Source organism: Chrysemys picta, chromosome 5 (genome assembly GCF_011386835.1).
Source record: "Chrysemys picta bellii isolate R12L10 chromosome 5, ASM1138683v2, whole genome shotgun sequence".
NCBI lineage: Eukaryota > Metazoa > Chordata > Testudines > Emydidae > Chrysemys > Chrysemys picta.
Window position 1 is genome coordinate 116384193 of NC_088795.1, and position 22483 is coordinate 116406675.

Below are 22483 nucleotides of genomic sequence, written 5' to 3' on the forward strand. Positions count from 1 at the left end.
TCTAGAGAAGCTCTGGGGATGAGTTTGATCTATTTCCATCTTTTCACATGACAAAATATATTTTCTCTGAAATACCTAGTATCTTAACTAGCAGGAGACCTATAAACTAACTAGATTAATGCAAAATTAGATTCTAATGTAGATGGCAAAAGCCTGTTCTTAGTTTGGCTATGGGTCTGTTTATGCAAAAATAATCTTTTAAAATGGGAGAATCTGCTTTCAGCATGTTCAACTTTTAGGTCCAAGGCCTTTAGAAGTGTGTGGAGACACAGGTGAGGTATCAGCTATGCTCTAAAATCCAACTGTTGCAACTGTACAGGGAGATTTTGGCAAACCAGTAAAGTGCCTGAAACCACTATTGCTTATTGCTAAAAGCAACCTAGTCAGCAGGCTGCAAAGTGGCCATGCAGCAGGCTTAGCTTAACCAAGGTAGGAGGGGAGGGGAGAGGGTTTTGGGTGCCACAGAAAGGGCAGCTTGAGCCTGCGTCCTTCCTGATAAGAATTGTTGAAGTTATGTGCATTTTAGAAGAACAGGTTGTGCCCTCAGGAATGTCTGACAGGGTCTCAATGCTGCAAACTCTGGGGGGAAAACCACACTTTTTGGTTAATCAATAATCAAAATTCTTGCTTGACCTTTGAAACTGCTTACTTAACAAGTTTTCTTTAAGGGACATGTCATTGTATTACTAATGTATAAATAAGGGGGGGAGTTTGAGATAGTTGGACTCTTCAGGACTCTCCGTCTGGCTGCATCTTACGTTCCTCACCGGCAGACAGGCTGCCGCTGTGCCACTCGAGAGCCACACTCTGCTTAGGTAATTATTGAGGGTTGGGAGTGTTTTTGTAACCTGTTGTGGATGTGTGTAAGTGCTTGAGACTAAGTAAGAGTGCTTTCACTGAAAGCTAAACTTTGTGTTGTCCTGTTTGTGTCAGCCATCTGTCGGTCGGACGGCTGTGTCTCCCCTGATTTTATTTCCTGACACCACCTCGCACAGAGTAAAAGTTACCAAGAGCTTTGGGTTGAAAGAACCCAGCAACTACCTCCTCTTATATGATAGGCCCCAAAAAAGGGCAGGAATTCAAGGAAATCTAGATAACCTTCTTATAAAGCACTTTGCCTCTGTCTGCTTTTAAACAAAAATTAATTTTAAAAGCTCCAATTTATTTCAGGCCAGATTTCAAAAGATCTTTACACTTTTAGCTTCCATTTAAATGCTTATAGGAAGGGGCCAGAAGACTCAATAGCAGCTGAGCATTTTTGAAAATCTGACAACGTCAGAAAACTGCTGGGCTCTTTCAAAAATCCAGACCCAACTGGATGCTGAGCACAGGGGAAAATCTGGCCCTTTAGTGCTTAGCCTGATCTGAGCACTTCACAAACTTACCGGAATACTTAAATGCTTAAAATGTATGTACAGAACATACAGACAAGCAAAGGGGGGGATAAGGGATACAACACAAGATCATTCACTTCAATTGTTACTATTTTAGAATAAAATGGTAGAAGGATGACAATGATGGTTATAAATAACAGGGATGGGATAAACCAGTAGTTACCAACCTGGGCCCAGAAGCAACTGTATTCTGGGGTGTGTATGGAGAAGGATGTTTATTGCCAGTGGTTGCCATTTAGAAAGGATGAGCTATGTATTTCCTACAGTCTACAAGAGACCAGGGTAGGCTGTAATTGCCAGATTTAGTATGGGGAGCAGTAATATATGATCTTTGCTGTCAGATTTAGCTTCTGGATTCCCCATGTCACAAGTGAATTTTATGCCAGATTGATATGTACAATGAGCTGCAGTGGTGTGCGTCTAACGCTAGATGGCGTAGTGGTAACATCTGGTGTGTGTATGTTCTTTCATCTTCCAGCAGTTTAAGCTGATGATTACTTGTGTCTAGAATGACAGTTTGACATTGTGTGTTAGTTATGCTATCACTGAATAGATTTACTTGTTTCTTTGTTTGATTTCAGGCTATGGGGCACTTGTACTTTAGCAGGAGTGAAATGAATGAATGGGATGTAAATATTTTAATATCCCTCAACTATACCAGCAATGGTAGACTGTATTTCATGCCTGGTAATATCTAGTCTGACCTCCTGTGTAATACAGGCCATAGAACTGCCCCCAAAATAATTCTTAGAGCACGTCTTTTAGAGAAACATCCAATCTGGATTTAAAAATGGTCAGTGATGGAGAATCCACCATGACCCTTTGTAAATTGTTCCAATGGTTAATTACTCCACCTGTTAAAATTTTACATCTTATTTCTAGTCTGAATTTGTTTAGCTTCAACTTTCAGCCATTGGATCATGTTATACCTTTCTCAGCTAAATGAAAGAATCCATTATTAAATGTTTGTTCCCCATGTAGGTACTTACAGATTGTAATAAAGTTACCCCTTAATCTTCTCTCAGGTAAACTAAATGTGCTCACTCTGATTAAAGGATCAGAAAACATTCCTTATTCTCATGGCTCTTCTCTGAGCCCTCTCCAATTTATCAGCATCCTTTTTGAATTGTGGGCACAAGAGCTGGACACTGTATTCCAGTAGCCGTTGCACCCGTGCCAAATAGAGGTAACATAATCGGTCTTATTCTCCCCTGTTCATGCATCCCAGGGTTGCATTAGTCCTTATGGCCACAGTGATATACTGGGAGCTTGTGTTCAGCTGATTATCCACCATGACCCCCAAATCTCTTTCAGAATCACGGCTTCTCAGGGTAGAGTTAGTGACTATCCTCTTCATTTTTTATCACTTCCCCCAATTTTTGTGTCATCTGCAAATCTTATCAGTGGTGGTTTTATGTTTTCTTTCAGGTCACTAATAAAAATGTTAAATAGTATAGGGCCAGGAACCAGTCCCTGCAGGAACCCACTAGAAACACAGCCATTCAATGGTGATTCCCTTTTTACAGTTACATTTTAAGACATATCAGCTATCCAATTTTTTTATCCAGAGAGTAATGCTGACACAGGAGTGTTCTGAGTCACTATAAGAGGCAACCCAGGATTAGTGAGTCAATTAGGTGGCAAATCAGTTAGCAGGTGTCACTGGTGACACAGCAGTTGAGGTCTATGCAGTGGGTATGGTAATGAAGTAGAAGGCAGTGCACTGAATTAGTAGATTGAAGTAACAAAAGGAACCATTCAGCAATGAATCAATCATACAATAAACTGATTAATTAGCTATTGCAATTAATATACTAGTTATCAATAGCTCATGTTTAACAGAGCATCAAGGAGAGGGTAAATCAAATCTGCAATAACTTGTAATCAATTATGCAATAAAAGTAGTGGTGACCTAAGTTCCCTCTAAGCTGTGTGGCCATGCAGTAGCCTATTAAGCACCGTGCAGGCACACAAAGCTGTGGCGGGAAGCGATTCCTCTCCCCCAGCCCCAGCCCAGCCCAGCTACAGACCTACCACTGCTGGGGGAGATGTGCCCCTCTGCTGACCCCAATCCAGCCTGGCCCGGACCTGCCGTGGCTGGGGGAGAGGCCCCTCTCCCCTGACCCTCCCTACACCATTTTCTATAAAGACAACTTAGACCAAACCAAGCCTTTCTCCTGAAGGTTGTGTCCCAATTCCACTCTAACCAGGACATTTTCCTATCAGACTTTTATCCTAAGCCTTATGCAGATAGTCGAGAACAAAGGCTCTACTCCCTGAATGTTTGACAAGCACTAGCCTTTTACATTGAATGCACAAAGCCATTCCGTATGTCGAACCAGCCATTCGTGGCAGTTGCAGACTGGATGAAAGGCCTCCTGGTCTCGTCCCAGAGGATTTCATCATGGATCACGTCCTATATCTGGGCATGCTATGATTTGGCAAAAGTACCAGCTCCTGCACTAACGGCACATTCCACAAGAGCACAGGCCCCCTCGGCAGTGTTCCTGGCTCAGGTTCCAATTCAGCAGATTTGCAGAGCGGTGATGTGGTCCTCGGTTCACACTGTCACCTCTCATTACGCGATTACCCAGCACACCAGAGACGATGAGTCATTCGACAGAGTGATGCTCCAGTCAGCAATTCCATGAACTCCGACCCACCTCCTGGTTAGGGCTTGGGAGTCACCTAATTGGAATCGACATGAGCAAACAGTCAAAGAAGAAAAAATGGTTACTTCCCGTCTCGTAACTGTTATTTGAGATGTGTTGCTCATGTCCATTCCAAATCCACCTGCTTTCCCCTCTGTTGGAGTAACTGGCAAGAAGGAACTGAAGAGGCGTTGGTTGGCAGGGACCTGTATTTACCACCTCTGGAGCCACTCTAGGGGGCTCCACGGCCGACCTGACGGGTGCTGCTAGGGGAAAAACTTTCTGACAACTGTACACAAGGCGGGCACGCACCTAATTGGAATGGACATGAGCAACACCTTACAAAGAACAACAGTTACGAGAAGGTGAGTAACTTTTTTTTTTTTCTCACAGAGGTATGAGTCTGTTCCCACTCTTACAAATATAAATCAAGTAACTTTGTGAAAAATTCTGGTGTAGTAAAACCAATGTAAATAAGGCCTTCAGGACAACTACACCATGCGTGAAGTGCCATGCTCACAAGGCTGAGGCCTTGGAATATAGTGTGCCAGTCTCTTAGTAGTGAATAAGGTTCAACACAATATTTCTTTACCAGTTGAGTGTTTTTTTAGGAATAGGGAGGTCAAGTCTGGATTTTGGGAATCTGATTGTCTACCTCGTACCTGCTACAGCTGCTTAATAATAGATTCTGTTTTCTGCATCTTTAGCCCTTTGAATGATCAGAATATGCCTGTATGTATTGGCATATGGCATTTATGAATTTTCTCACTAAATCTGATATCTTAGATTTATAAGATTTTGGGGACAGTGAATGTATTTTATAGGGCTGTCGATTAATTGCCGTTAACTCAAGTGATTAAAAAAAAATTAATCATTAAAAAAACTAATTGCCATTAATCGCAGTTTTAATCGCACTGTTAAACAAGAGACTACCAATTGAAATTTATTAAATATTTTGGATGGTTTTTCTATATTTCCATATATATCTTGTATTCTGTGTAGTAATTGAAATCAGTGTATATATTGATTACAAATATTTGCACTGTACAAATAATAAACAGAAGGAATAATATTTTTCAATTCACCTCATACAAGTACAGTAGTGCAATTTCTTTGTCCTGAAAGTGCAATTACAAATGTAGATTTTTCTGTTACTTAACTGCACTCAAAAACAAAAACATTTAAAACTTCAGAGACTTTTGTAGCCAGCATTGCAAGGTATTTACATGCCAGATATGCTAAACATTTATATGCCCCTTCATACTTCGGCCGCCATTCCAGAGGACATGCTTCCATGCTGATGACGCTCATTAAAAACGTAATGCATTAATTAAATTTGTGCCTGAACTCCTTGGGGGAAAATTGTATGTCCCTTGCTCTGTTTTACCCACATTCTGCCATATATTTCATGTTATAGTAGTCTCAGATGATGACCCAGCAATTGTTGTTCATTTTAAGAATACTTTCACTGCAGATTTCACAAAACACAAAGAAGGTACCAAATGTGAGATTTCTAAAGATAGCTACAGCACTTGACCCAAGGTTTAAGAATCTGAAGTACTGTCCAAAATCTGAGAGGGACCAGGTGCGAAGCATGCTTTTAGAAGTCTTAAAAGAGCAACACACTGATGCGGAAAGTACAGAACCCGAACCACCAAAAAGGAAAATCAGCCTTCTGCTGGTGGCATCTGGCTCAAATAATGAAAATGAACATGCATCGGTTTGCACTGCTTTGGATGGTTTTCGAGCAGAACCCATCATCAACATGGATGCATATCCCCTGGAATGGTGGTTGAAGCATCCGCATCTGGCATGTAAATATCTTGCAACACTGGCTACAACAGTGCCATGAGAACACCTGTTCTCACTTTCAGGTGACATTGTTAAGAAGAAGCGGTCAGCATTATCTCTTGCAAATGTAAACAAACTTGTTTGTCTGAGCAACTGGCTGAACAAGAAGTAAGACTGAGTAGACTTGCAAGCTCTAAAATTGTACATTGTTTTATTTTTGAATGCAGTATTTTTATACATAATTCTATATTTGTAAGTTCAACTTGCATGATAAAGAGATTGCATTACAGTATTTGTATTAGGTGAATTGAAAAATACTATTTCTTTTGTCTTTTTACAGTGTAAACACTTGTAATCAAAAATAAATATAAAGCGAGCACTGTACACTTTGTATTCTGTGTTGTAATTGAAATCAATATATTTGAAAAGGTAGAAAACATCCAAAAATATTTAAATAAATGATATTCTATTGTTTAACAGTGTGATTAATCGCAATTAATTTTTTTAATCACTTGACAGCCCTAGTATTTTAGTCAGATTGTAAAATGCTGCATAAATATATGATCCTATATAAATGTGTAGTATTAGTAATAATAATTAAATTATAGCTATAATTGTTATATTCACACAATTTGTAGCTACTTGGTTTCTCCGCAGTCCCATGCTTCTCAAAAAATGAATTATCCTTCATGGTCATTTTGTGCCAGGCAGCCTTCTACAGGGTTCTACCCTGCAAGTACAAAGATCTTTCTCCATGCAGCTGGCCTCCTTTTGTCTTAATAAGCTCTTTCTCACAAGATGACCAATGTGACAAGCCTTCATAATAACAATGCAGTTAATGTCTACTCTATTGGAATTTGGAGCTATATTAGACTCGGTACTTAATAAATTCCTTTGGGCGTGTATTAGTTATTGGTTTGTTAACATATCATTAAGTAACTATCCAAATAAAGTTGTTTATTACTAGCAGGACTCTGGTACAATATGGTTGATTGGTTTTGTTTTCCCACAATCTATTTCCTGTTTCTTGTCCTCTTCCATTGTGAATGTTTGTCCTCTTAGCAATGCATATGGGAAGGGCAACTGAGTAGCCTCAGGAAACTACTTATGGAGATTTCTTGAGTTTACACTTCAGAGATGATCATGTGTTGACACAGTGCCACCTAGCTATTTTTCCATTCACAACACTAACTCTAACAGCTTGGAATGTTCTAATAGTTACGGGGTAAGATGATCATTTTATTGCTCAACCAGTGTGTTTCGCTACCCTACTGTGTAGACTTGCCTCCTTAGCACAGAGAGGGCTGGTGCTGCTATGGTTTACCAATATTTTATCTTGTATCATATAAGTGGCCTCTGTAATTTGGCTATATCCTGATGACTTAATCAGTCTTGTTCCAATATACCATAGAATTCTATTCTGGCATGCCTAAGCAATGTAATTCTTTACTGTTTGCTAACATTCAGCATGATCACATGACTTCATCGATCTAATCATTTCCACTCTCCCTTAAGCAATCTTTCAGCATCATACATATGATATGCATTATGTTAGTAATTACAGGCCCTGCTACATGCTGTGTGTGTGGCAGGGATAACTGTTCCTAATATTATACTGCTGTTAGCTTATTTATCACAGCACCGTGTTAGTAGTCCTACTTCTCCAGTTGGAATACATGGTGACTTCATGGTGATACAGGAGACCACCCATCCTCCCTTGTGGGAATCAAGACTGAGGGGAAAAACAACTGAGGAGAGTTGGCAGTTTTTCAAAGGGACACTATTAAGGGCCCAAAAGCAAACTATTCCGCTGGTTAGGAAAGATAGAAAATGTGGCAAAAGACCACCTTGGCTTAACCACGAGATCTTGCACGATCTAAAAAATAAAAAGGAGTCCTATAAAAAATGGAAACTAGGACAGATTACAAAGGATGAATATAGGCAAACAACACAGGAATGCAGGGGCAAGATTAGAAAGGCAAAGGCACAAAATGAGCTCAAACTAGCTACGGGAATAAAAGGAAACAAGAAGACTTTTTATCAATACATTAGAAGCAAGAGGAAGACCAAAGACAGGGTAGGCCCACTGCTTAGTGAAGAGGGAGAAACAGTAACAGGAAACTTGGAAATGGCAGAGATGCTTAATGACTTCTTTGTTTCGGTCTTCACCGAGAAGTCTGAAGCAATGCCTAACATAGTGAATGCTAATGGGAAGGGGGTAGGTTTAGCGGATAAAATAAAAAAAGAACAAGTTAAAAATCACTTAGAAAAGTTAGATGCCTGCAAGTCACCTGGGCCTGATGAAATGCATCCTAGAATACTCAAGGAGCTAATAGAGGAGGTATCTGAGCCTCTAGCTATTATCTTTGGAAAGTCATGGGAGACGGGAGAGATTCCAGAAGACTGGAAAAGGGCAAATATAGTGCCCATCTATAAAAAGGGAAATAAAAACAACCCAGGTAACTACAGACCAGTTAGTTTAACTTCTGTGCCAGGGAAGATAATGGAGCAAGTAATTAAGGAAATCATCTGCAAACACTTGGAAGGTGGTAAGGTGATAGGGAACAGCCAGCATGGATTTGTGAAGAACAAATCATGTCAAACCAATCTGATAGCTTTCTTTGATAGAATAACGAGCCTTGTGGATAAGGGTGAAGCTGTGGATGTGGTATACCTAGACTTTAGTAAGGCATTTGATACAGTCTCGCATGATATTCTTATAGATAAACTAGGCAAATACAAATTAGATGGGGCTACTATAAGGTGGGTGCATAACTGGCTGGATAACCGTACTCAGAGAGTTGTTATTAATGGTTCCCAATCCTGCTGGAAAGGCGTAACGAGTGGGGTTCCGCAGGGGTCTGTTTTGGGACCGGCTCTGTTCAATATCTTCATCAACGACTTAGATATTGGCATAGAAAGTACGCTTATTAAGTTTGCGGATGATACCAAACTGGGAGGGATTGCAACTACTTTGGAGGACAGGGTCATAATTCAAAATGATCTGGACAAATTGGAGAAATGGTCTGAGTTAAACAGGATGAAGTTTAACAAAGACAAATGCAAAGTGCTCCACTTAGGAAGGAAAAATCAATTTCACACATACAGAATGGGAAAAGACTGTCTAGGAAGGAGTACGGCAGAAAGGGATCTAGGGGTTATAGTGGACCACAAGCTAAATATGAGTCAACAGTGTGATGCTGTTGCAAAAAAAGCAAACATGATTCTGGGATGCATTAACAGGTGTGTTGTGAGCAAGACACGAGAAGTCATTCTTCCGCTCTACTCTGCTCTGGTTAGGCCTCAGCTGGAGTATTGTGTCCAGTTCTGGGCGCCGCATTTTAAAAAAGATGTGGAGAAATTGGAAAGGGTCCAAAGAAGAGCAACAAGAATGATTAAAGGTCTTGAGAACATGACCTATGAAGGAAGGCTGAAAGAACTGGGTTTGTTTAGTTTGGAGAAGAGAAGACTGAGAGGGGACATGATAGCAGTTTTCAGGTATCTAAAAGGGTGTCATGAGGAGGAGGGAGAGAACTTGTTCACCTTAGCCTCTAAGGATAGAACCAGAAACAATGGGTTTAAACTGCAGCAAGGGAGGTCTAGGTTGGACATTAGGAAAAAGTTCCTAACTGTCAGGGTGGTTAAACACTGGAACAAATTGCCTAGGGAGGTTGTGGAATCTCCGTCTCTGGAGATATTTAAGAGTAGGTTAGATATATGTCTATCATGGATGGTCTAGACAGTATTTGGTCCTGCCATGCGGGCAGGGGACTGGACTCGATGACCTCTCGAGGTCCCTTCCAGTCCTATAATCTATGATTCTATGATTCTCCCCCACCACCCTGTTATGTCAGGAGAAGGAAGAGAACTTAGAACTTGGGTGCAGGAATTTTTCCATTCTTCCTTCCAGTCTAAATCTCAGCATTAGTTGGCAAATTTTAATATTTCTACACAAAAATCCATAAGAGGTATTTTGGTTGCACAAAGAATAAACTAAATACTCTGTAACAAACCCTTTTGTTTAACCATGCTGTTTATTAGGAAAAGTCAAGGGCTGGCCATGGTAAAAGGACAAATGTCACAACATATATTTAAAAAAAAGTCATACATTTCCCCTCTGTCTAACATAAGGAAGGAGTTTTAAAACTGTAGCAGTAAAATAACACAACGAATGTCATTTGTTTTGGACATTTGTACAGTCCTGCATCTGGTGGTTTTATTAATTCATTGTTTCATTCAAAGGGATTGTGGTCCATTAGGACTGGAGTCAAGTCTACCCTTTTACACTGCCAGGCTATACATGTTCTATTAATGATATGTCAGTCTCTCTAAAAAGACATAACTTAAAAAAGCTATTTTAAGATGAACCAATCTACAAGTTATCTGATAGAATGAGCCTAGGAAGAGGTCAAAACCATACATCCACACAAAAGAAAATAGGCCTATAGAGATGTTTTCAGAGATGTTGAGCACCAAGTTCTCTGATGGTCTTCAGCGGGAGTCATGAATGCTAAGCACTACTGCAGTTGGGATGTTGTAATCGGAGCTCTGAAGGAAAGAGGAAAGGCTTTGTAAATGTTGGGATTACCACAGAGGAACTAAGGCCGGGAAGGGACCTCCTGGGTCATCACAATCACTCTCCTGCTATCATAGGCAACCCTGTCATGTATTTCCATTAATAAATTTATCAAGCTCCATTTTCACACTAGGGGATAGCAAAGCAGGAGAAAGAAAGAAAAAGTTGTAAGGACCAAAGCTCCAGTTCCTCCCTCTGGCCAAACCATGACAATAGAAGAGACACCAAAGTGAACAGAGAGAGTGGAAGAAAAATGCCATGTGAACAACACCATCTTACGTGCACATGAGGGGCCTGTGTCACTTTCCCTTCACATTAATGGCATATCTCCCATTGTCTTCAAAGATGCAGAATCAAGCCCTAGGTGCATTTTGGAGCTTTCAGCTTTAAGTCCCTTTTTAAGGCATATGCTCCCTCTGTGACTGAGTTAGCCATAGGGATCTCACTTCTCAGATTCAGGGAGGCTCTTTGTGTGTACTTTATCTCTGCAACAGCATTCCCAAGAGCACAGGGAGGGTGAATATATTCCCCCGAGCAAGAAATGGAGCGTGGAGAAGGGTGGGAACCCCTTCCAGAAGGAGTAGGGCATTGTAGACTGGCTGGACTGCACAGTTCTAGTTGGTCTTTGTTACATAATGAACTGGGCTAGAATCAGGTTCTGTATCTATAAAGAGTGATATATTTTTTCCCCTTCATTCATGTTTTCGTCATGAAGGCCCACGCTGACTAAATAGATATTTTTTATTACTGAGGCTCACTTTGCTCCATGTCAAGCTAGAGTTAAATTCAGTGGCCAGGTCCCCAGATTCCCTGGCAGTCAGAGTGAAGACTCTGTTTAAACTAAATCTCTGAGTTTTCAGTAATTTAACTATGAAAATGCGCAACAGCCAGTACAGCACCTCCTGGGTTATTTATTTTGATATTAGATTCTATTTGTTATAATGTTACAACATTTGCCAGTTTCCAGGGTGCCAAAAATGTTTGTGCTGACAACATATATCACAATAGAAGTTGTCAGGAGGTAAAGTGAACCTTTGGGCAGTTTGATAGGGTTTTTGGAACATGGTGAGCCCTGGGACACAGTTTGGGATTGTGGAAAAAGCACATTGCTGATCATTATAGAAGAAATGCTCAACCAATGAAAGAATTAATGAAATTGTCTTCTTTATGATTCAGAGTTAACAACCTACTGGGATAGAGAGGGCAGTTCACACTTCTTGTTTCAAACTGTAGGTTGCTATGTATTTATGTTAGGAAGACAAGGTCAAAGAAGTGCGCCTTGCACTTGGAGTGGAAGGTGGTGAGGTTTGTGATGGTCCTTAGTTCCTGGGGGATTTCCTTCCACAGTCTCGGTCTGGCCCGCTGAGAAAGTTCTGTCTCTTGCACAGACAAGCTTTACTTATTGTAGAGAGCTCCACTGTGCCAGAGGAGTGGAGTTGTCGATCCCAGTTTTCAGTGCAGTTTAGGTTCAGTTCATGTTTTCAAAGTTATTGTCACCATCAGAGTCCTAATTATTAGCGCTAATTTGTTTAGTATTTATACATCACCCAAAGTGATTGTCAAGACAAACAGAAAAACAAATTCCCTCCACCAAAGAGCTTACTATCTAAGTTCAGATAAGAGATTCATGTGAACCTTAAGAGGAAATAGTTACATTGCCATTGTGGTGAGCAAATACTATAAATGAATCATTACTGAAAAGTTTAATGAACATAAATTCCTATTAACAGAATGACAGAGGCATAGTGGAAAGGACATGAGAAGTAGGAAACAAGTAAATTTCCACCACTACTTTTTGGGCATGATCTACCATTTCATTGCTCCAGGTTAATATAAATTTAACCCCACTGGATTTACATCAATGGAGTAATACAATGGTGAATCAGGGCCAAAATTCCCAAGAAAAGAAAGAAATATTGCTGTCATTGAGCAAGACTTTAATGTTTCAGCATAAATACATCCAAAGATAAAAAAGATATTTTAATTATACTAAACACTACTTTAATTGCACTTTTACTGATTTATATTATATGCGGAACTTTGAAACAGTACCTTGTGTAACATTTGCACCCAGTGTTTTTTTAAAACCTTCTTTATATTGAGTTTTCATGACTGAAGGAAATGTAAAACCAAACTGTGCAGGCAAATTAAAACTAGGGCATGTGTACTGGACTGCAGTGTAAATTTTTAGAGATGTCTCTGCAGTGCTGTGTGTCAACTGTAATCAATAGAGAATTAAAATGATCCATATAGCATTACGTTGCTATCTTAAATTGGGTGAAAATTGACAGGAAGATCACATTAATCTATAAACGTGTTATGTGGAATTATATTTGAAAGCAAGCACACAGAGTCAAAGAGATGACCTTTGAAATTAGAGACGAGGTGGTTCAAAGAGATGCTCCAGTGCCTAAGGCAAGGGGCTGGGTGTTGGGAGACGTGGGTTCTGATGCTAGCTTAGCTACTGACCTACTTGTGTGGGACAAATCACTTTGCTTCTCTATGCCTTAGTTTCCCTAGCTATAAAATGGGCATAACGAAATTTACTTCCTTTGTTAAGCACTTTGAGATCTACTGATGAAAAGCACTATAGAAGAGCTGAGTATTATTTGTAAATTGATTTAGGCTAATCTCTATTAAAGACCAGGTTGAGACCTTATGTGGGGGACAGTATCTCACATCTGCCTACTGTGGGGTTTCTTACACAGTCCTCTAAAGCATCTGGTGCTGGCCACTGTGAGACACTGGTTACTAAACTAGATATACTTTGGGTCTGATCCAGTCTGGCAAGTCCTCTGTTGCTAAATAATTAAGAAGGCAGTCCTACCTCACAAAATGTTTTGAAAATTAGTGTTAGCATAATCCACTTTAAAACACCACATGGCAAGTTATGTCTATACAGGTCATTTGAGGGCAGGCCTCCGGCCACAAATCATGCTGACAGTTTTCATAGGTTTATTTTCATAGTTCCTTTAGCAATTTGTTCAGCATCACAAAACAGTACTTACCTCATCAGATATGCAGAAGTAGGTGACAGAGCAATATCCCCTTCTAGGAAAAAATGTACAGCTTTATGAGAGAAGTAGGACTACTAACACGGTGCACAAAGAATAAACTGTGAGATAGGATGGCATCCTTTCCCATTTAGCTTGACTGTTTATTACTATTCTGTTCCCACTTACACTTGTGTGACACTCTTGACATCACCAGGGTTGCCTGAGTATAACTGCCAATAGAATTTGGCTCACAGATTTATAATTATCATGCATAAAGTTTGTTAGTACGGAGATTATTAACGTAGCCTGTGAGGCAGTTTTGTGTCATATACCCCAATAATAATGAACCAAATTCTAATTCACTGTGTCTCTGGCAGTTCTGTGCCCTGACTGGGCTCTGCCCACAAGGAGCAGTACTGGAATCCTAGGGGCTGCAGAGCTTCTCTGCAGCCACCCAGCCTCTCTCCCAATCCCCAGGAACTGAATCCAATAGTCTGCCTCCACTCCCATATATGGTATGGTAGTGGGTCACCAGGGAGTGAGGTGATGTGTCCTCCAATATCCCTGCATGGGTGTTGAGGCCGCTCAGCTGAGGAGTGTGGGGCTGACTGATCCACATCCTCCTTTCCTAGCACTGACAACAGCGTGTCTGACAGCTCTCATAATAGGCCCTTTGGGCCCAAGGATCTGTTTCTAGTAAAAGGGGTGTGTATACGTAAGGGATTGTTTTGGCACAGGCACCCTCCAGTCTCCCTTCCCCTTTCTAGCTTGGCAGGTGGTTTTCTCAGGGGTCCCTGCCCTGTGGGGAGAGAAGGAGGGATTCAGAGGGGTCCGTGGAGGAGGTAGGATATTCATACACCTAAGCTCCCGACTCTCTCAAGGGATTTTTGGGTCTCAACAAGCTGACTGGTCTGTAATTCCCCGGTGAAGCGGGGCAGTCACCCTGCTCCGGCCCTGAGGGGGTTAAAGGCCAGCCCTGGGAGAAGGCTGGGCCTGAGAGCCAATAGGAAGAGGCTTGGAGGCAGCCAATCAGGGCCAGGCTGGGCCCTATAAAAGAGCTGCAGGGCCAGAAGGCAGAGGCAGTGTTACTCCAGCCTTGGAAGGACCTAGCTGCCTGGGAGCACAAGGGTACTTGAAGCAGAGCAGTGCTGGGGAAAGGTAAAAGGAGCTCCAGCCTGGCAACTCCCCAAACTGAGGCCTTGTTAAAGGCCTAAGGGGGTACTGGGGCTGCAGGGGTGCAGCCTGGCAATAGACAGAGGCAGCTGGACCAACCCCTTTGCCAGTGATGAGTGACCATCACAGACTGCAGTCTGCCCAAGAGAACGGGGGCTAGATGATGACTGTCAGTAGCCACTGAGGCAAGGTGGGTATAGAGGGTTGGGGGTTCCCCTGGGAGGGCAGACCCAGAGTGTGGGGACTGCTGTGGGCAGAACCCCAAGATAAAGGGCACTGGGGTCCGGGAGGGACATGGGGGCCTGAGGCAGGCAAGACACCGGTTAGCAAGAGGCAGTCTGAGGCTGGACTTGAGCTAATTCCCTGACAACCAGCAGGAGGCGTGGTGACGATGAGTCATTGGTCTGCTACATCTGGGTTATCCATTTTTTTTTTTTTTTATACACCATTTTCCAGTCCTCTGGAATCTCTAACATCTTTCATGACTTTTCGAAGATCTCCTGCAAGCACCTTAGGCACTGCGGCCCAGATTTATAAAGGTATTTAGGCAATGCTGTGTGTAGTGTTGCAGTGACTAAATTATTTATGAGCCTAAATCTCATTATCAAAAGATATTCTAAAGTCTAAATTCCATTGATAGTCAATAAGATTTAGACTCCTACGTGCTTAAATCCCTTTTGAAAATTAGATTTAGGCTTCTAAATCAATGGTAATACTGAGTGCAGCAATGCCTAAATACCTTTTAAAATCTGGGCCTGAGTAAGAACATAAGAATGGCCATATTGGATCAGACCAATGGTCCATCTACCCCAGTATGCTGTCTTCCGACAGCGGTTTGTGACAGATACTTCAGAAAGAATGAACACAACAAGGACATTTATTGAGAGATCCATCCCCTGTCATCCAGTCCCAGTTTCTGGCAGTCAAAGGGTTAGGGACACCCAGAGCATCTGGTTGCATCCCTGACCATCTTGATCTATCCTCAATGAACTTATCCAATTCTTTTTTGAACCCAGTTATGCTTTTGGCCTTCACAACAACCCCTGGCAATGAGTTCCACGGGTTGACTGTGCGTTGTGTGAAGAAGTACTTCCCTGTGTTTGTTTTAAACCTGCTGCCTATTAATTTAATTGGGTCACCCCTGGTTCTTGTGTTATGGGAAAGGGTAAATAACACTTCCTTATTCACTTTCTCCAAACCATTCATGATTTTATAGACCTCTGTCATATTCCCCCTTAGTAGTGTCTTTTCTAAATTGAACTGTCCCAGTCTTTTTAATCTCTCCTCTTACGAACGCTGTGCCATACCCCTAATAATTTTTGTACCTTTTCCAATTCTAATAGATATTTTTTAAATGGGCAACCAAAACTGCACAGTGTTCAAGGTGTTGGTTTACCATGAATTTATATAGTGGCATGATATTTTCTGTCTTATTCTCTATCCCTTTCCTAATGGTTCTTAACATTCTGTTAGCTTTTTTGACTGCCATTGGACATTGAGCTGATGTTTTCAAAGAACTATCTACAATGACTGTAAGATCTCTTTCTTGTGTGGTAACAGCTAATTTAGACCCCCATCATTTTGTATGTATATTTGAGATTGTTTTCCAATGTACATTACTTCGCATTTATCAACACCCAATTACATCTCTCATTTTCTTGACCAGTCACCCAGTTTTGTAAGATCCCTATGTAATTCTTCCTGATAGCTTTGGACTTAACTATTTTGAGTAATTTTGTATCATCTGCAAACTTTTCCATCTCACTGTTTACCCCTTTTTCCAGATCATTTACTAATTATGTTGAACAGCTCTGGTCCCATACAGTTTCTTGGGGGATCCCACTGTTTACCTCTCTCCATTGTGAAAACTGACCATTTATTCCTACCCTTTGTTTCCTATCTTTTAATCAGTTACTGATCCATGAGAGGCCCTTCCCTCTCATCCCATGACTTTCTACTTTGCTTAAGAGCCTTTGGTGATGGACCTTGTCAAAGGCTTTCTGAAAGTCCAAGTTAGGGTGACCAGACAGCAAGTTTGAAAAATCGGGATGGGAGTGGGGGGCAATAGGGGCCTATATAAGATAAAGCCCTGAATATTGGGACTGTCCCTATAAAATTGGGACATCTGGTCACCCTAGTCCAAGTACACTATGTCCACTGGATCACCCTTGCCTGCAAGTTTGTTAAATCCCTCAACGAATTCTAATAGATCGGTGAGGCATGATTTCTCTTTACAAAAGTCATGTTGACTTTTCCCCAACATACTGTGTTCATCTATGTGCTTGATAATTCTGTTGTTTTACTATAGTTTCAACCAATTTTCCTGGTACTGAAGTTAAGTTTACCAGATTGTCACCACCAGGATGGCCCCTGGAACCTTTTTTTAAAAATCAACATTACAGCCTATGTGTCAAAAAGAGCTAACAAAAACTGAGTGTCAGTATACTCAAATAGAAATGGAACCTCTGGCGTTAGTCCATGGGAGTAAACAGTTTCATCTCTTTATTTACAGGATGTTTGTGTTAGTTGAAACTGACCATAAATCACTAGTTGCCATTGCCAGAAAGAGGCTTTCCAAACATGGGTGTGAGAATACAGAGATTGTTTATTCAGTTAAAGTTAAAGAAGTATGGGCTGGATGAATGGACTATAAGGTGAATAGAAGGCTGGCTAGATCGTCGGGCTCAACGGGTAGTGATCAATGGCTCCATGTCTAACTGGCAGCCAGTATCAAGCGGAGTGCCCCAAGGGTCGGTCTTGGGGCCGGTTTTGTTCAATATCTTCATTAATGATCTGGAGGCTGGCGTGGACTGCACCCTCAGCAAGTTTGCAGATGACACTAAACTGGGAGGAATGGTAGATACGCTGGATGGTAGGGATAGGATACAGAGAGACCTAGACAAATTAGAGGATTGAGCCAAAAGAAATCTGATGAGGTTCAACAAGGACAAGTGCAGAGTCCTGAACTTAGGACAGAAGAATCCCATGCACTGCTACAGGCTAGGGACCGAATGGCTAGGCAGCAGTTCTGCAGAAAAGGACCTAGGGGTTACAGTGGACGAGAAGCTGGATATGAGTCAACAGTGTGCCCTTGTTGCCAAGAAGGCAAACGGCATTTGGGGCTGTATAAGTAGGGGCATTGGCAGCAGATCGAGGGACGTGATCATCCCCCCTCTATTCGATATTGATGAGGCCTCATCTGGAGTACTGTGTCCAGTTTTGGGCCCCACACTACAAGAAGGGTGTGGAAAAATTGGAAAGAGTCCAGCGGAGGGCAACAAAAATTATTAGGGGCTGGAGCACATGACTTATGAGGAGAGGCTGAGGGAACTGGGATTGTTTAGTCTGCAGAAGAGAAGAATATGGGGGGATTTGATAGCTGCTTTCAACTACCTGAAAGGGGGTTCCATAGAGGATGGATCTAGAATGTTCTCAGTGGCAGCAGATGAGAGAACAAGGAATAATGGTCTCAAGTTGCAGTGGGGGAGGTTTAGGTTGGATATTAGGAAAAACTTTTTCACTAGGAGGGTAGTGAAGCACTGGAATGGGTTACCTAGGGAGGTGGTGGAATCTTCTTCCTTAGAGGTTTTTAAGGCCAGGCTTGACAAAGCCCTGTCTGGGATGATTTAGTTGGGGGTTGGTCCTGCTTTGAGCAGGGGGTTGGACTAGATGAGCTCCTGAGGTTCTTTCCAACCCTGATATTCTATGATTCTATGAGCAAATTGAATACAAACCTGGGAAAGATTTCGTGGTTACAGACACGCTGTCTAAACCTTTGACAAAAATGCAGTGGAGCAAAGTCCAGAGCTAGATTTTCTACATGTCAATCTGATTTAAAAAAACAAACAGAACACACCACCTGTCTGGTCTCAGATAAAATGTGGATTTTGATTGCCAGAGCTACTGCACAAGATGAGACTTTGCAGAAAGTAATTAAGTCTATTAGCATATAGTGGCCACAACAGAATATTACCAGCCCGTATTATTAATTTAAGGAGATGGTCTCAGTTCTAGATGGGATTTTGTTTAAAGGATGATGATACCTAGGGTGTTGCAGAAAAATATGTTAAAAAAGGATTCAGGAAGGTCATTTAGGGATTGAAACATCTAAGAGAAGGGCCAGAGATGTTTTATACTGGCCTCAAATGAACAGTGACCTTGAGGAAGGAGCTAAGGTTTGTCATGAATGCCAAAAATGTAGGGCAAGACAAGCGAATGAGCCCATGTTGGTGGCCCAGGAAGAATTGGCCCCAGAAACAAAGTAGGCATAGATTTGTTTATGTTGGCTGTACTTGTCCTAGACTATTATTCTCACTTCCCTGATATCTTTGCCTAGAAGACACTACAGCTAGACAGGTGATTGTGCATATCAAATCTAGTTTTGTTAGACATAGTATACCTGACATCATAATGTCTGACAATGGGCCACCATTTAGTGGACATGAGTGGGTAGTCTGCAGTGACATATGGGTTTAGACATGTGACCACTGGTCTTCATTATCCCCAGTCCAATGGATTGGTAGAAAATGGTGTCAAATAATAAAACACCCTTCTGAAAAAGGCGGTGGAGTCTGACTCTGATCCATGTTTATCACTGTTAATTTGCAGAATGGCATCAATGAAGCCTGGGTTGTTACCTCCTGACATTTTGTTCAACAGAAATATGAATCGCTGCATTGTTAGAAAGTGATGTCCGAGTCCCTGAGGACTTGCAGGTGTATAGAGAGATAAAGCAAAAGAAAAATATCGATATAAATTGGGATCCTGTGAGCTGCCACCAGGTCATGAAAATGACACTCTATCTCTATGATGGGAAACAATAGTTGCAGACTGCAGTAGTGTCACAAGCAATTGGCCCGGGGTTGTATGAGGTTGTCACCAATGCTTAATTTGCAAGGCAAGAGGTGCTGGGGCCCAAGTAGTAACAATGGTGTCCTTTGCACAGCATGACCTCACATGCACTATACATGAGAGGTCACATTGCCTGGAGGAAGCCATTTTGTTTTTACAAAATGGCAATCGCCACACAGTGTGACCTCACAGGATGCAGGGTAATGCCTTATATGCCAGTGACAGAAGAGGTGCTGAGACTTTTGCCCTGGCATGAAAAGAGGTGCACGTAAGACCCAGCACAAATTAAGCTCTGGTTGTTCCCACATGGACACATACGACAGAGCAACAGTTGACACCTTCTCCAAATCCCAAAATGGAGGGAGATAAGGGGAACAGAGTCTGATGTTTTGCCCAAGAGAGTCCCTGCATCCTGACCTTCCAGAGGAGACCTATAGCACAGGACACCTCAAGGACTACATGAACATTGATAGTAAGTTTAGTTATTAGGCTGCTTATAAATATTTGCAATTGTGTGTTATATTAATATATTTTTAAGTGTTACTGTTATTAAGTTATGGCTTGGAAGGGAAGATGTGGTACTGGGACTGTGCCGTTAAGGGCTGAGCTTCCCAGACACAGAGTCTGAGAGGGGCATTGTGAAGCTCTTGTTGTTATGCACAACCTGTTGGACTGGATACAGAATAAAACATCAATAGTTTAGCAACAGAAGATCCTTAAGAAGTTCTTCTGCATAACAGAATACAGCTAAAATAAGGGAAGGCTGAAGTTTAGTTCGTATTGCAGATAGAATTCTCTGACACGCATAGTTTTGTAATCAGCACTTAGATACTATTTTGCTGAGCATGTCAGAAATGTATAGATAAGATCTTCCTTGGTCCCAGGTTTCCTGAGGGTGCACATTTTAAATGTATAGATATGGCTTGTGGGATGACAAACTGATAAAACAATAAACTTTAGGAAAGAACATTTTTTCCTAAACCAGGTGACCCCTATATTCGATGATATTTATTGCTGGTCAACTACAAGGCTTAAGCTGTTTTTATTTGAAAATTAAAAGCTAGTACATAGCAAATATCTGGATCTTCACCTGCCTTTTTTTAAACAATGTGTAACCCTTTTGTCAGGTGGAGTCAGTGGCAATGAGGGCCAGGTTCACTATCTAGCTGTTCCTCTTAACAATACAAAATAGAACCAACTCAAGCCCTCACCCACTAATCAGGGAAAACTAACCACTGCCTCTTGGTATCTCTAGGAGACAATACTTATCCACTCACAAGCACAGAGTCTGTGAATAACAAAAGAAAATCTTTATTACAAGAGAAAAGGAACCCAGCATTAATTTGGCAAAAAACAACAACCACCACCCTTCATTCAAAAGCATGTAATCATAAGCAAATACCCATCCCAGAGTACATTGGGCCATGTCCTTTGCCTGTTTCTCACATTGCAGTGTGAAAGTTTGATAAATGAATGTTCCTTTAACATGCCACTTTCCACTCAGGCAACTACACCCAACTCATAGTTAGCTATCCTTGGATAACAAAGCTCCAGAGTTCAGAGGCACATTCACTTGGGTTCACCTCCCACTCCTGTCGGGGTAGGGAGGTGTTGAGCAATGTTTCTGTTTCTGCTGCCACCTCTGCAACTAACTCACGGCCACAGCCACCTGCTGTTCACTGCTACTTCCGCAATGTCATGTCCTGAGGTTCTACCACTTAACACAGTTCTTAGCAATTTCCGCTCTCAGTGATGTCACCAGGTAGCAGGGAAGCTCACTCCTAGTGCAGTGACTTTCCCTACAACACTATCCCCACACCAAGTCCAAAGTTTAACCCCTAGACCTGCTCATCGGTGATGTCACCTCCATTAATCACTGAACAGAATCAAGGACTTTCAACTGAGTCTGATCAGCTTTATCTTTAAACGCTGGAGAGTCAAATGGTGCCTAAGACTCTTTAGGCATAGTCCGCACCACTAGTGAGGAATACCTACATCCATTTTCACTGGCATTTGACATCCCTACTCCCTACTTAGCAAATGAGGTTCAGTTTAGGGGTGACCCCTCAATCAGGGCATGCTAAGTACAGTTCTGCTGCCCTTTACCAATACAATAAGGACAACAACATTTCATTACCTCTTCATTCAAATACTAAAGTGATTTGTAACCCAAAACCAGCCAAAATTGATCACTTTGGCAAAGCAGTTTCATCTGCTGAGCCCCTAGACAGAGTAGGTGTGTCTATGCAAATACAGTCTGCGCCTGAAGTATTTTTCCCAGCTTATCACTAGATGTTAGGGAAATGCTCATTCAAACCCTGCTTACAGGTGTAGTTGTGGATTCTGCCCTTTTGGGGCAGCCCATCACGTTTACAAAATTCTGTGATACCATCTATGCCAGTGCTGTAGGGCCTATACTCAACTCAAGGTTCTAAGCCTGTGAACCCTGGAGCATCTCCATGAACAAGCAGCTCCTTTTTGCTTCTCACCTTTCCCAGCACACTCTCAGCAAAACCTCACACAGCCTCAGCCAACACCGAGGGGCATTCCTGGGTCATAGTGCTGAATAATTCATTGTTGACTGTTTGTTGCTAGTTGAGGTCGAGAGAAGAATGTGAGCTGGCATCATTAGCTTCTACACCTTCTGCTTTCATGGAATAACAAACAGAAGAGAAGATTCCCATCCTGGCACTAAGGGGAAAGATCATGAGTGATTCAAGGCTGTGTTGGTAGATGTCAAAGAGAAAGAACTGCACATATCCTATGTTCCTAAATCTCATGTTTCAGGTTTTCAGCTGGCCGTGCAGGGGCTGGGAAGAGATTTTTTTTCTTCCCAATGTATTCTGTTTTTTGTTTTTGTTTTGGGCTTTTTTGGGGTGTGTATGTTAATCTCCTTCCTCTGAAGCCTCAGGAGAAGGCCATGGCTGGAGATGGGGGGCCAGGGCTCTGAGGTGGCACTGAGCATTTTCTCTCTCAGGTGCTTGGCTGGCTGGTTCTTGCTCACATGCTCAGGGTCTAACTTTTCGCCATAAGTGGGGTTGGGAAGGAATT

General features: G+C 41.8%; 1 protein-coding gene and 1 long non-coding RNA gene across 2 annotated transcripts in view; one reads left to right on the forward strand and one right to left on the reverse strand.

Moving 5' to 3' along the window:
* Positions 1 to 689: 689 nt before the first annotated feature.
* SLC2A9 (solute carrier family 2 member 9) overlaps positions 690 to 22483 on the forward strand; it is a 241514-nt gene continuing 219720 nt past the window's right edge. Inside the window, exon 1 of the mRNA XM_024106864.3 lies at positions 690 to 815. The gene's annotated coding sequence lies outside the window, so the exon portion shown is untranslated. The remainder of the gene's footprint in view (positions 816 to 22483) is intronic.
* Positions 9959 to 22483, reverse strand: part of LOC122174196 (uncharacterized) — an 80476-nt gene continuing 67951 nt past the window's right edge. The window contains exons 4-5 of the long non-coding RNA XR_010601574.1: positions 13421 to 13463; positions 9959 to 10384 (exon numbers count right to left, since the gene is read on the reverse strand). This is a non-coding gene — a long non-coding RNA (uncharacterized LOC122174196). The remainder of the gene's footprint in view (positions 10385 to 13420; positions 13464 to 22483) is intronic.